Source organism: Chiloscyllium plagiosum, chromosome 32 (assembly GCF_004010195.1).
Source record: "Chiloscyllium plagiosum isolate BGI_BamShark_2017 chromosome 32, ASM401019v2, whole genome shotgun sequence".
NCBI classification, from domain to species: Eukaryota; Metazoa; Chordata; class Chondrichthyes; order Orectolobiformes; family Hemiscylliidae; genus Chiloscyllium; species Chiloscyllium plagiosum.
The window spans coordinates 40,221,376-40,234,648 of record NC_057741.1 but is presented as its reverse complement, the minus strand read 5'-3'; the positions used below and the strand labels follow the sequence as shown (position 1 = coordinate 40,234,648).

At 48.2% G+C, this 13,273-nt stretch overlaps 1 protein-coding gene and 1 long non-coding RNA gene across 7 annotated transcripts in view; one reads left to right on the top strand and one right to left on the bottom strand.

Moving 5' to 3' along the window:
- LOC122539543 (serine/threonine-protein phosphatase 2B catalytic subunit alpha isoform) overlaps positions 1-13,273 on the top strand; it is a 306,563-nt gene that overhangs the window by 228,121 nt on the left and 65,169 nt on the right. The gene's annotated exons all lie outside the window — the stretch shown is intronic.
- On the bottom strand, positions 5,486-13,180 carry LOC122539544. The gene is made up of 3 exons (XR_006309119.1): positions 13,032-13,180; positions 11,535-11,616; positions 5,486-6,204 (listed from the first exon to the last, which is right to left on the bottom strand). It is a non-coding gene; the product is annotated as an uncharacterized LOC122539544 (long non-coding RNA).

The window sequence follows — 13,273 nt, the reverse complement described above, 5'->3', positions numbered from 1 at the left end:
ACAGTGAAAAAGCCGTTTACATTTGTCAAGAAGTGAACGGATCCTATAGCTGGAGGTTGTAGGCCTGCCTGAGTCACATTTGTAATTTTGATGTGTAACTTTATTATGTTAGTTGATAAATGAACCATCTCCAGGAGCTGTAATTGGTTAGAAACATGCTGCAGGTGAAATTCTGTTTTCTGTGGAGTTTCAGATGTGATTTGTGAGCCAGTTGCCTTTAGTGATTTGTGCAACCCATTAGAAGCTGTGGTTTCATTTTTGTTTTCAGAGTTGGTTTTCTCCCTTTCTGTCTTGCTCTGCTCTTGAAATGAATCTTAAACTGGAGCCCCATATCAATGAAGATAAAAGAATCTGTTTGAAGAAGAGCAGTTCCCACTGTTGACCTGACCAGTGGTATTGAGAGATGGGAATGATAGCTGAGCTGCCAATGTCTGAAACTAATTCAGACACATTACACTGCCCTAGGATTCTGAAAGACAGAGAAATTCCATTCTTGTCGTTGCCGTCTTCCAGCTGTTTTCTTTCCCTCTTTTCCTTCCCTTTTGTCTCATTGTCCAATTCTTACTCTCCTCCTCTTTGGTCTGTCACTCCCTCCCCCCACTTTCTGAAACCGTGAATCTGGGATAGTGTTCCAGAAGGTTTCCTCAACACCAGGAGCAGATCGTGCAGTTTATGGAAAGCAATGCCCGAGCAATATTTTAATCTCCAAGCTCTTTAAATGTTCAACAGAAGCATTCCCTAAACACAAGGAGAAGCATCTCAGACTTTCACTGGAAATGACAGCGTCCTGTCAGTGATGCCATTCCTCAAACTGCAATGTTAGAGACCTCCCTGCACCCCTCATCTTTCACAACTCGGAATATTTGAGCTGTATGATTTCAGGCTCTCAGAGTTTGCACTCAGAAGGTGTCCTGTGACCTTTGCTGATTTGATGCTGTATTTGTTGAGGTTTAGAATATGAATAGTGAATATTTGCCCATTTCTTTCTTTGCCCAACTGAGGTCAATAAGATGAAAGAGAGCCGATGCAGCTTCTCCTTTGATCTCTGAACGTTTAAGGTTCTTTGTGAGGGGAGTTTAATTTTCAGAGTCAGTTGAATGTGAGTGTTCATTTCGGAAAGGTCAGCCATGTTGAGGGGTATGGATCTTTGGAGACAGCTGTCCCTTTGTGGACCATTCGGAGAGTTTGCCAGGATATCCCAAAGGCACTTCTCACTTCACTAACATCAACGTGCATTTATAATAGTGCCTTCAAGTCATAGATTATTCCAAGGTGTTTCCCAAGAGCTATTATCAAACTCAATTTGACACTGAGGCACATGAGGGAATAATAGACAGTTCACCAAAGGCTTAATTGAAGAGGCTAGTAGGGGCTTGTCAGAGAGGGTTAAGGAGGGAATGTTAGAGCCCAGGCAATGGCCTGGATATGTCATTATCATTATCATAATAATACAAGGGATTCAGAGACCAGAGTAATGTGCTGGGTTCAAATCCCACACGTGGTGGAATTTGAGTTGTGTAACAGGGATGGGATTTCTAGATTTTCGTTGCTCCTTGACCAGAAGCCAATATACATCCAGCGAGCACAGGGGGAGGGGTGAGAGGAGAAGGTGACTTGGTGCGAGTTTGAACATGGACAGGGTGAGGCTCGGGGAAGGAGAGCAGTGCAGAGTATGTTCCAACATGACCACATCTCGAATATGAAGCTTACTGCACAGCCTGGTTTGTAGAGCTCTGGAATAGCGTGGTTATGGGAAATTAAGTTCTTTTTGGGAGAATAAATGTTGCTGTTGTCAATGCAGTTGTGGTACTGTTTACATTTGTCAGTAACTTTGTAGCAGGCTCTTTTAAAATTTATAACCAAATGGAAAATAGTAACTATCCCAGACTTTATAATCGAACACATCCACCCACCCAGAGGCCAGCTCATTTCTAATACGCTGATCTTAATAAAACTGATCTTAATAACAGCTGTTTAATAATTGAATCTGTGTTGAAAATACATTAAAAGAAAAGGCAGATTTATATTCTGCAGCTGACCTGGGCTTGGCAAGTGTTCAGTATAATCTGCAGAAAGTTAATATTTTAAATAAGGGGTAGGAACTGGAGCAGTAATTGATCAGGCCTCAGACACCACAGCAATTAACGTCACAATTTCACTCCACAAACCCACAAGACAGTTTATTTGTTTCTTCATACAAATGATCTGCTGACTAAGAAACCAAATTGGCACACTGCAGAATTCACATTTTGAGGTTTTATGCTGAGGGAGTGCCGCACTGCCGGAGGGTCAGTGCTGAGGGAGTGCCGCACTGCCGGAGGGTCAGCGCTGAGGGAGTGCCGCACTGCCAGAGGGTCAGCGCGGAGGGTCAGTGCTGAGGGAGTGCCGCACTGCCGGAGGGTCAGTGCTGAGGGAGCGCCGCACTGCCGGCGGGTCAGTGCTGAGGGAGCGCCGCACTGTGGGAGTGTCAGCGCACAAACTCTGTTTGTAGTAATTTAAAGTTGTTTTGGTCAGCGAGAAAATCTGAGCATCTCTGACTCTCTAAATCCTTCTCTTGTTTTGCTGATGGTTAAGGATTCAGTGGAGCTTGTAGAACAAGTCGGGGAAAAAACTGTTTCCCCTCCAACAATCTACTGAGTTGTTGACTGTCTTCCTGACTCTAATCATGAAGATGATGGATTGCTGCTAATTTACCCAACCCTGATCTGTCATTGTGTTACGTGGGTTGGCTGTGCAGGAAGAACTCTTTCAGTCATAGCGCAAGGTCCCAGCAGCTCCTGGTTTCTGGAATGTGACACTATGTGACAGACATGGATAAACATACGTTGCTCAAATCACATGAGCTCATTATCCCATCAGTTGCTGGGATTATTACACTACAGTAATAACACTGTTTTTAAATTAAATGTCGTCCCCAGTTTACCACGTGATAAATGTCTGCATTGGACAAGCTGAGTGTAGCGTAGACCTCGCCAATTGTTGCCTTGCTTGAAATTGTTTTTTTTTTGCCCCAATGCTGAAATGCATGAGAAATTGTTGGTCTTTTTCTCTCTGGTGGGGGTCTGACGGTGTGTCATTGTTCACAAGTAGTGGGACAACTGCTGACTGATTGACTCTCTCCCTCTGAGGCAGCTGGGTGTATGTTCTGGGTTGGTACAAGAGTTCAGACCCTCTGCCTACATTCACCCCTTGCATCCTGTTAATGCTCTTGCTCTCTCTTTTTCTTTCTCTCTGTGCCCCCCCACCCCCTTCCCCCAGCTCTCCCTTCTTCCATCTCCCCTCCCGCCATTGTGGAGGATACCCATGTGCACTGAAACACAGGATCAACTCATTATGAAACAAAGCAGTTGCCTTTCCTGAGTGAGTGTCAGTGAGAGCACAGTCAGTTTGCACACACACACACGATGTTGTCATGGTAACACAAATCAAGCCTGTGCTGTTCAGTCTGGAGCAGCTTTGAGTAATTGGGCAGAGGTACCTGGACTGTCAGTGTGCCTGCTCCCGAACTCTGACAGGGCCATTCAGAGCACTGCCAGTGGTCTGATCTCCCTTTGTTTTCCAAATAATAACCAAAATAAGGCAGAAAATAACGCAATTTTAAATGAAGTAAGTGTTGAAGAGCAGAGATTTTAGTAAATGTACCCATCCCGAATTGGGGAAACAGCCATTCATTCCCTTCAGGCAGTTCCATCATTCAATGAAATCATCACTGACGCGGATTTAACTCCACCTGACTGGTCATTCCTGCAGTTTGCAAAACTGAATTGACATTTATTAATTGTTTCAATATCTGATGGGTTTTTTTCTTGAGAGTGTGTTCCACGCCTTCAATCACCTTTTTACACGAAGGGATGTTTCATTATCATTTCATTGGAGGCAGTTTGTAGGGATCAACTTATCAGCAAAGGTTGGGACTCTATTCCCTGGAGTTGAGAAGAATGAGAGGTGATCCCATCAAAACTTATCGGATTCTAAAGGGGCTGGACAGGGTCAATGCTGAGAGGGTGTTCCCCCTCATGGGAGAGTCTGGAACCAGAGGGTACAGTCTCAGAATAAAGGGGCACCAATTTAAGATGGAGATGAAGAGCAATTTATTCTCCCTGAGGGTTGTGGGTCTTTGGAAATCCTTGCCACAGAGAGCTGTGGGGGCAGTGTCCTTTTGTGTATTTAAGGCTGAGATCAAGAGCTTTTCAATCAGTTGTGGAATCATGGATTCTGAGGAAAGGGCAGGAAAGTGGATGTGTGGAACGTGAGATCAACCATGATCCTAATCAATGGGAGAGCAGGCAGGATGAAGGGACTGAATGGCTACCTCCTGTTCCTATTTCTCATTGTTTTACGGTTTCCTAAGTTGGCTGCCGAAAAATCTGGCTCTGCTTCTAAAAATGGCATCCCATCTTTCGAGCTGTTAGTGCAAAAGGTTTCTCTGGACAGTGTGAATATTTCTTTCAAAACCATAAATTCTGCAATCAAATTCCAACAAAATCACTGAGGAGGGCTTTACCGTGCGCACACGTGTGCCAGGCAAGGGTTCATCACACATGCATGTGGCAGGCAAGGGTTCGTCACATGCATGTGCCGGGCAGGGGTTCGTCGCACACACATGTGCCGGGCAGACAACACCCTCCCCAAACAAAACATCCCAAAGCTTTCCCTGAAGAAAGGTGCCACAGAATGGGGTATTCAGACAAGTAGCAGGGGAACAGAGGTTCAGTTGAAGAGATAGAGTCTCCAACCTTGGAGGAGAAGGAAGATTTAGTGATCATGGAGGCTGGAGGAATCACTGTCAAAGATTAAAACAAGGAGTGGAGATGTATGCAGTGGAAACAATGCAGCATTCCAGGGATGGCGAGGAGGGGCAGAGCAGATTCCAGAGGCGATAAGGGACAACATTGCAGGGATTTGTGGATTAGGAGATAGTGCTTGGGACTGTGTGTCAGTTTTGATGGATCTGAAGTTTAGGGAGAGCCTGACTTGGAGGTGAAGGCTGGATGTGCCGCAGCACAGACCAGTGACCATACAGAAATGTAACTGATGGTCTTTGTGTTGGAAATATAGGATCAGAATCTCAACCAGAGTTACTGTTAGACACTGTATCCAGCTCCTTGTGAGGGAAGCTGTTGTCTATATTACTGAACACTTAAAGAAGCTCATATCCTGTTATATTAGGGCACTTTGAAATGCATTAGACATTTTTCTGAACTCCTCAGCTTGGCACCTGTGTGGCTGTGTTCTGATAACTGTACATCAAGGGGACCATCTGGGAACATAGTGACTGAGCAGACCAGCAGATTATCTCCATCACCGGTAAGATGAAAGGATTGACAAAGAGAGTGCAAGGAATTAGTGAAGGTAATCGGACAGATCAGAGTAAAATCTGCGCGAAAAGAGAGAAAACAATCTATTTTATAAGTGAGGAAAGGACTTTTTTTAAGTCTTTATGGTTGAGTGGGATGGCAAGGTCTTTACTGTGTTAAGGAACAACCCGAGCATGTTAGACTGTGATTTCTAGCTAATCATGGTTTCAGTGATGTTTCTGACTCTGTGAGCAAGCAGCTGTTTCCCTCGGGTGAATATCAGGACAGAACAAATCTCTCAGTAACTTATGTCCACACTCAACTCTTGGGGAAATCCCTCAGCACACTGGGAGAGCTTTGTTTCAAAGAAAATATTAGTGAACACTATCAAACTTTCTTCATTTTTCACTTCCAATTCTTTGTTTTCTAATGCCTTTATAATTTCTACATTGGCCTCCAGTCCTGAGTGAATGTGTTCATTAAATGCTTTGTGCATGTGGTCTTAAGTTGCTGCCAATTGACAAATCCTCAAATAGTGCAGTGCAAGAAAAGGCCATTCAGGGCATGGACTGTGTACTAGATCTTTCGAAGTGTTTGTCTTCCTGCTCTACTCTTTGACCAAAACCATCACAAATTTTTATCCTTTAACTGTTCACCCAGTTCCTTTTTGGAGATTTCTGTTGAGTTTGTAGTTGCCATTAGGCAGAGCATTCCAGACCTTACCAACTTCTGCAGAATCATTCCCTAAGGTCACCGCTTGCCAATTGCTTTTTTTGGATGATTGGGTGACTGAGCCTTCAACCACTCAGAGGGTCCAAGGAAAAAGCATCTGGCTCCCTTCATTAAATTTCTGACCACAGGAGCTCGGAATGAGTTTCCCAGCAGAGGGATCCTTCTGGGGTAGTCACTGGGAATAAAAGGAGCACAGCAGCTAGTTAATGCACAATAAGCTCACACAAACAACAATATTAAACACCGTTCTTTTGACGTTAGTTCAGGGACAAATGATGGCCATAGCACTGAGGGAGAATACCACTACTGTCTTTTGAAATACTGCCCTGAGATCATTTAGATTCCAAGAGAACAGGTGGGGCTTTTCTCACCTGAAAGAGCTTTAACAACTTATCTCCACAGCGCTGACCCCCCCCAACAGTGCGGCGCTCCCACAGCGCTGACCCCCCCGACAGTGCGGCGCTCCCACAGCGCTGACCCCACCCAACAGTGCGGCGCTCCCACAGCGCTGACCCCACCCAACAGTGCGGCGCTCCCACAGCGCTGACCCCACCCAACAGTGCGGCGCTCCCACAGCGCTGACCCCACCCAACAGTGCGGCGCTCCCACAGCGCTGACCCCACCCAACAGTGCGGCGCTCCCACAGCGCTGACCCCACCCAACAGTGCGGCGCTCCCACAGCGCTGACCCCACCCAACAGTGCGGCGCTCCCACAGCGCTGACCCCACCCAACAGTGCGGCGCTCCCACAGCGCTGACCCCACCCAACAGTGCGGCGCTCCCACAGCGCTGACCCCACCCAACAGTGCGGCGCTCCCACAGCGCTGACCCCACCCAACAGTGCGGCGCTCCCACAGCGCTGACCCCACCCAACAGTGCGGCGCTCCCACAGCGCTGACCCCACCCAACAGTGCGGCGCTCCCACAGCGCTGACCCCACCCAACAGTGCGGCGCTCCCACAGCGCTGACCCCACCCAACAGTGCGGCGCTCCCACAGCGCTGACCCCACCCAACAGTGCGGCGCTCCCACAGCGCTGACCCCACCCAACAGTGCGGCGCTCCCACAGCGCTGACCCCACCCAACAGTGCGGCGCTCCCACAGCGCTGACCCCACCCAACAGTGCGGCGCTCCCACAGCGCTGACCCCACCCAACAGTGCGGCGCTCCCACAGCGCTGACCCCACCCAACAGTGCGGCGCTCCCACAGCGCTGACCCCACCCAACAGTGCGGCGCTCCCACAGCGCTGACCCCACCCAACAGTGCGGCGCTCCCACAGCGCTGACCCCACCCAACAGTGCGGCGCTCCCACAGCGCTGACCCCACCCAACAGTGCGGCGCTCCCACAGCGCTGACCCCACCCAACAGTGCGGCGCTCCCACAGCGCTGACCCCACCCAACAGTGCGGCGCTCCCACAGCGCTGACCCCACCCAACAGTGCGGCGCTCCCACAGCGCTGACCCCACCCAACAGTGCGGCGCTCCCACAGCGCTGACCCCACCCAACAGTGCGGCGCTCCCACAGCGCTGACCCCACCCAACAGTGCGGCGCTCCCACAGCGCTGACCCCACCCAACAGTGCGGCGCTCCCACAGCGCTGACCCCACCCAACAGTGCGGCGCTCCCACAGCGCTGACCCCACCCAACAGTGCGGCGCTCCCACAGCGCTGACCCCACCCAACAGTGCGGCGCTCCCACAGCGCTGACCCCACCCAACAGTGCGGCGCTCCCACAGCGCTGACCCCACCCAACAGTGCGGCGCTCCCACAGCGCTGACCCCACCCAACAGTGCGGCGCTCCCACAGCGCTGACCCCACCCAACAGTGCGGCGCTCCCACAGCGCTGACCCCACCCAACAGTGCGGCGCTCCCACAGCGCTGACCCCACCCAACAGTGCGGCGCTCCCACAGCGCTGACCCCACCCAACAGTGCGCCCGACAGTGCGGCGCTCCCTCAGTCCTGTATTTGGAACATTCTGGAATGGATTTATATCCTTCTCCTTATTGTACAGATCAGAGAACACTACCATTTGACATTGACAAAATTTGTAAATTTAAGAATATACGTGTATGGTTTCCTGAAATTGTGTTGATATACACTGAAGATTTCATCTATTATACCCTTTGGCATTCCCAGTATGCTCTGTTTTTATAAAACTGCTCAGATTAAAAGAATTATTTGTTTTCTCAGTAAACCCTTAACTCTCACAGCATTCCCAACAGGAACACTGGAATGGGCTTGCAGAATTAAATTAATAGTTGTTGCGTGAACTGAATTTTCATCTGTTCCCCTTGCATTAGGAATTACATTACGGTATCTTCTATTAAGAAATACCCTGTGAACCTGCGATTTCTACCCAGACCCTTGAGCTACCTATTCCAGCATTCCCAGTGAGTTACAGCAATAAAACAGCTGGACATCGGAAACATCAGGGAAAAGTTCCTGTCAATCCAGCTCCAGAGTAAATATGATTCCAGGTGAAGTCTGGATGGTATTCACCTCCGGCTTTGCACAGACTGCTGCAGCTTTGTCTCTTTTAGACAAAGTGTACAATCTTCAAAAAGTCATTCGAACCTCTTGCATCTGCTGCTGGTGGTTGGTTGGTTGGTTGGTTTGTTTACAATGTTTTGGTTCTGTTTCCCCTTTGAGGGCTGACATTACAGATTGCATTGCGTTGATGTTATCAGAGACTGTTCCTAGCCAGGGTCACTGTCTGGAATAAATATGCATTGCAGGGGTGACCAGAGCACTGACTGAAAATATTTCTGATGATGGCAATGGGTGGAAAATGGTGCAGCAACTCAGTGTGTGACAGTGTCTACCTCCCAATCCCATCCAGCTCTAGGCCTTACATCCATGTGGCTGAATGCTGCTCACTGGTGACAGATTGACAACAACGGTGTACATTTATATAGAGCCTTAATGCAATACAACAACCCAAAGTGCTTTGCAGGAGGTTACGCAAGTGGAAAATTGATGTCAAGATGCAGATTGGAATAACAGGACAGCTGACCGAAGGTCTGCTCAGAGAGAGATTTTCAGGAGCATCTTCGGAGGGGAGGGGGACAGGTCTCTAACTTTGGATCCAGCAAACGTAAGGTATGGCCGTTGGTGGGATAAACGAGGACAGAATTGGAGATCTCAGTAGCTCATGGAGACTGGGACAGATTAGAGATAAACAACAGTGGGGAGAGTTTTTTAAACATTGTTTCCAGGCAGTGTTTTAACACAGCCTGTGAATACAGAAATGGATAGTTCCCTTGAAATAGAAACCCTTGTTCTGGTTCTCTTTGAAAAGAAACAATTGGGTTGTTTGTTTGGAAAAAAAGCTGAAGTAGGTGTTAAATAAACAGACCGGCATTTAAATCTTTTTCAGTGAAGGGAGTCATTTACCCAATGTTGTGATGAACCTGGGAGATTCTCTCTCCTCCAGACAGTAGGGGCTAGTTCTTTCTGTGTTCTGTAAGGCTGAGGGAGCTCTGCACCTGAACACAGGATCTGATCAGAATGCAGTTGGTGTCAGACAATGGAGCTGTGTCCAAGGAAACCTCAACAGCCAATGTTTCTCAATAGGAGCAGATCATAAAGACCTGGTATCAAAAAATAAAGGACTACAGAGATCTGAAACAAACCAACATAGTAATTGCTAGAGAAACTCAGCAGGCCTGGCAACATCTGGCAAGGGCGGCACAGTGGCTCAGTGGTTAGCACTACTGCCTCACGGCACCAGGGTCCCAGGTTCGATTCCAGCCTCAGGCAACTGTCTGTGTGGAGTTTGCACATTCTCCCCGTGTCTGTGTGGGTTTCCACCCACAATCTCACAGATGTGCAGGTCAGGTGAATTGGCCACGTTAAATTACCCGTAGTGCTAGGTGCATTAGTCAGAGGGAAATGGGTCGGTGTGACCTTGTTGGGCCAAAGAGCCTGTTTCTACACTGTAGGGAATCTGTCTAATCTAATCTGTGGTGAGAGAGAAAGAGAGTTAATGTTTAGAGTCTAATGTCCTTTCTTCAGAACTGAAAATAACTGGGAAAGAGTGGTATTTATCCTGCTGGTACCCAGAGAGAGAGGGATGGTGAAGCAGGCAAAGTGATTGTTGATAGTAAACCAGAGAAGCTGAATCGGTGATAACTTGGACTGAGTCATTGGAAATGGAAATGGATTGATTGTGCTGAAACCACGGGACAAGACAGCAGGGGTTTGCTCAGGGTGGACCATGACCATGGTGGAGTTTGTTCTCATTCTGATATCGTTCTACACAATGCTGCCATATTGCTAAGGGCTGGAAGGGGTCTGGGCAGTAGATGAGCTGCAGTTCACTGGAACATTGCAGCAAGCTTGACACACCGGTGTTGACCAGCGAGCTCACCGCTGTGTCCAAGTGTCAGGAAGCTCAGGGTCATTTTTCCAAGCAGAGGGGTTCAGCGATGTGGCTGTCCAGCCTGTGTTTTGACTCCGCATTCTCGGGGAGTTTGGTTTGAGCTGAGTATAGATCCATGACTCACCTGACATTGTGCACTGTGGAATAAATGTCTGTACACTGGAATCTGCCACATATCTGCCATCCACTCCCAATGCCTCCGTTTTGAAGTTCTCTATTTCAAGTCACTGTGTGGCCCCTGTTTCTGTAACCCCTACAGCCCTCTGTGATCTCTGCGCTATTCCATCCCTGGCCGGAGTATTTCAGGTTTTTATGTTTTGCCATCAGTGGCCATGCCTTCAGCCTCCTTGGCTCCATGCTTTGGAGCTTGCTCTGAAACGGTTTCCATCTCTCTGTCTCTCTTCGAGCTGTTCCTTAATCCTACCTCCAACACCAAGCTTCTGATCAGCTGCATGAATAGCTTTGACCACAAGATATAGGCCATTCAGCCCATCGAGTCTGCTCCACCATTCGATTGTGACTGCTGTGTTTCTCAACCCCATTCTCCCATCTTCTCCCAGTCACCCTTGATCCCTTTACTAATCGAATTCCTGATGAAGGGCTTTTGCCTGAAACGTGTATTCTCCTGCTCATTGGATACTGCCTGACCTGCCGTGCTTTTTCAGCACCACACTCTCGATTCTGATCTCCAATATCTGCAGTCCTCACTTTCCCCTAATCAAGAACCTATCTCTCTCTGTCTTAATTGCACTCAATGTCTTGACCTCCACAGCCTTCTGTGGTCCTCACCCTCAGATACATGCATTGGTGTCACTGTATATTTGAAAACCCTCCTGTGCAGTACCTGGGATATTATATAATGAAATTGCTTTATAAACGCAAGTTGTTGTTATCTATTGTCTGTACTTAGGGAGCTGGTCATGTCCCTGGCCTATGATCCAGACACTTCAGTTGATGTTCACGGGACATGGGTTCACATCCCACCAAGAGGTGTAATTGAAATTGTTTTGCTGATTGTTATAATAACCTTATCTGGTTCATTGACGTTTAATGGGAAGGCAATCTGCCATCGTTACCTGGTCTGGCCGACATGTGACTCAGACTCACAGCAATGGGGGTGATTCTTACCTGATTTCTGAAGTGGCTGACCAATCCACTCAAGCAAGGGGCAATTAGGAATGGACCCTAAAACCAACGATGGCCACATTCTCTGAAAGAATAAAGAAAATCAAATATAGTTCTGAAGGTGAGAAATCTCAAAATGGGTGAATAAAGTTATCTCTGATCCTGCAGCCCAGGGTGAGTGGAGATTTTAATAGCAAAGTGTAAGTTCATAATAGTTCACAGATTCATGAATTCACGAGGAGACTGTTCAGTCCATCATGTCTATGCCAGCTCTCCAAGTGAACATCAGGACCCTCATGCCATTCTCTTGCCTTTTCCCCATAACCCTGCTCTTAACGGGATCCATGTCCAGAGGCTGTTCCTGTTGGTTGAAGAATCCAGACCCAGAGGGCACAGATTGATAGTTGTTGGCCATACGAGGCAACCCCTTCCCCCACAGCAAGTGATTAGGATCTGGAAGGCCCTGCCCGGGGATGGCGAAGCAGATCGGAGAGGCCCTGCCCGGGGATGGCGAAGCAGATCGGGGAGGCCCTGCCCGGGGATGGTGAAGCAGATCGGGGAGGCATGGCCCGGGGATGGTGAAGCAGATCGGGGAGGCCCTGCCCGGGGATGGCGAAGCAGATCGGGGAGGCCCTGCCCGGGGATGGTGAAGCAGATCGGGGAGGCATGGCCCGGGGATGGCGAAGCAGATCGGGGAGGCCCTGCCCGGGGATGGCAAAGCAGCTGAATTGGATCATTAGCTGAGAAGAAACAAAGTGCAAGGCTCCAGGGAAAACTGGGTTGGACGTGGTGTGCAAGTCTTAGCGAGCTAGTACAGACACTGTTGGCTGAATGGTCCTCTCTGTGCTGTAATCACTCTCTGTAACTGTCCAAAGCTCTGGTTAGACCAGGCCTGCCAGACTATGAGCATTTCTCAGTCCCTTAGCTTTGGCTCGGTCTAATTAATTGGCCAGATAGACTCAAGGGGCTGAATGGCCTCCACTGTGTTTGACAGAATCTCTTCAATGTCACATGTCTTTGAAGAATTGTGATTATTCCATCTGTAATAATCCTCATGGTTGTGATGGAGATATCTTGGTGTTGTGGAAGGATGTGTTGAGTCTAATTCATTTTAATGTAAAACCTATTTTTGTCTCACCTTGAAAAGTAAACAAAGTGGATTTTGGCACATCTCAGGCTTCGATTGAAAGTGTTAAAATGTTTCTGAGTTGGTTCTGAATGACTCTACTACAATCTTTATGACAATTTGTTTGTCTCAGTCACTGGCAGGAGTTTGAGAGCGGCAGGGTTTGTATGAGGTTGGGTGCTATACCCAGTTCTTTCAGTGGCTCTGAAATGTTCAGCTGGTCAGAGAGAAACATTGAACCCGAGTGAGGGTTAGAACTTTATAGCGCCTGAACCCACCCACCCACCCCCCCACCAAACACTACCAACAAACTCAACCAATTATTCACCTCTTTGTATTTGATATAAATTGGCTGATACCTTTGCCAACATTACCTGAGGCATTTTGTAACCCAATGGGCTGTGACAGGGGTTTCATAAACGCAATTTTTTTCTTCTTCTTTCTCTCACACCATCTGTGACCGTGTGCAAACTCTCTTCTGAATGAGCGCACTCTATCTCAATCGTTTCCGCTTTCTTGGCCTCTGTCTCTGTATAATGTCCATCTATCTGCTTCTACAGCACTCCCTCTTGATAGCTAGCTCTCTCTCTGTCTCTGTCTCTCTCTCTCTCTCTCT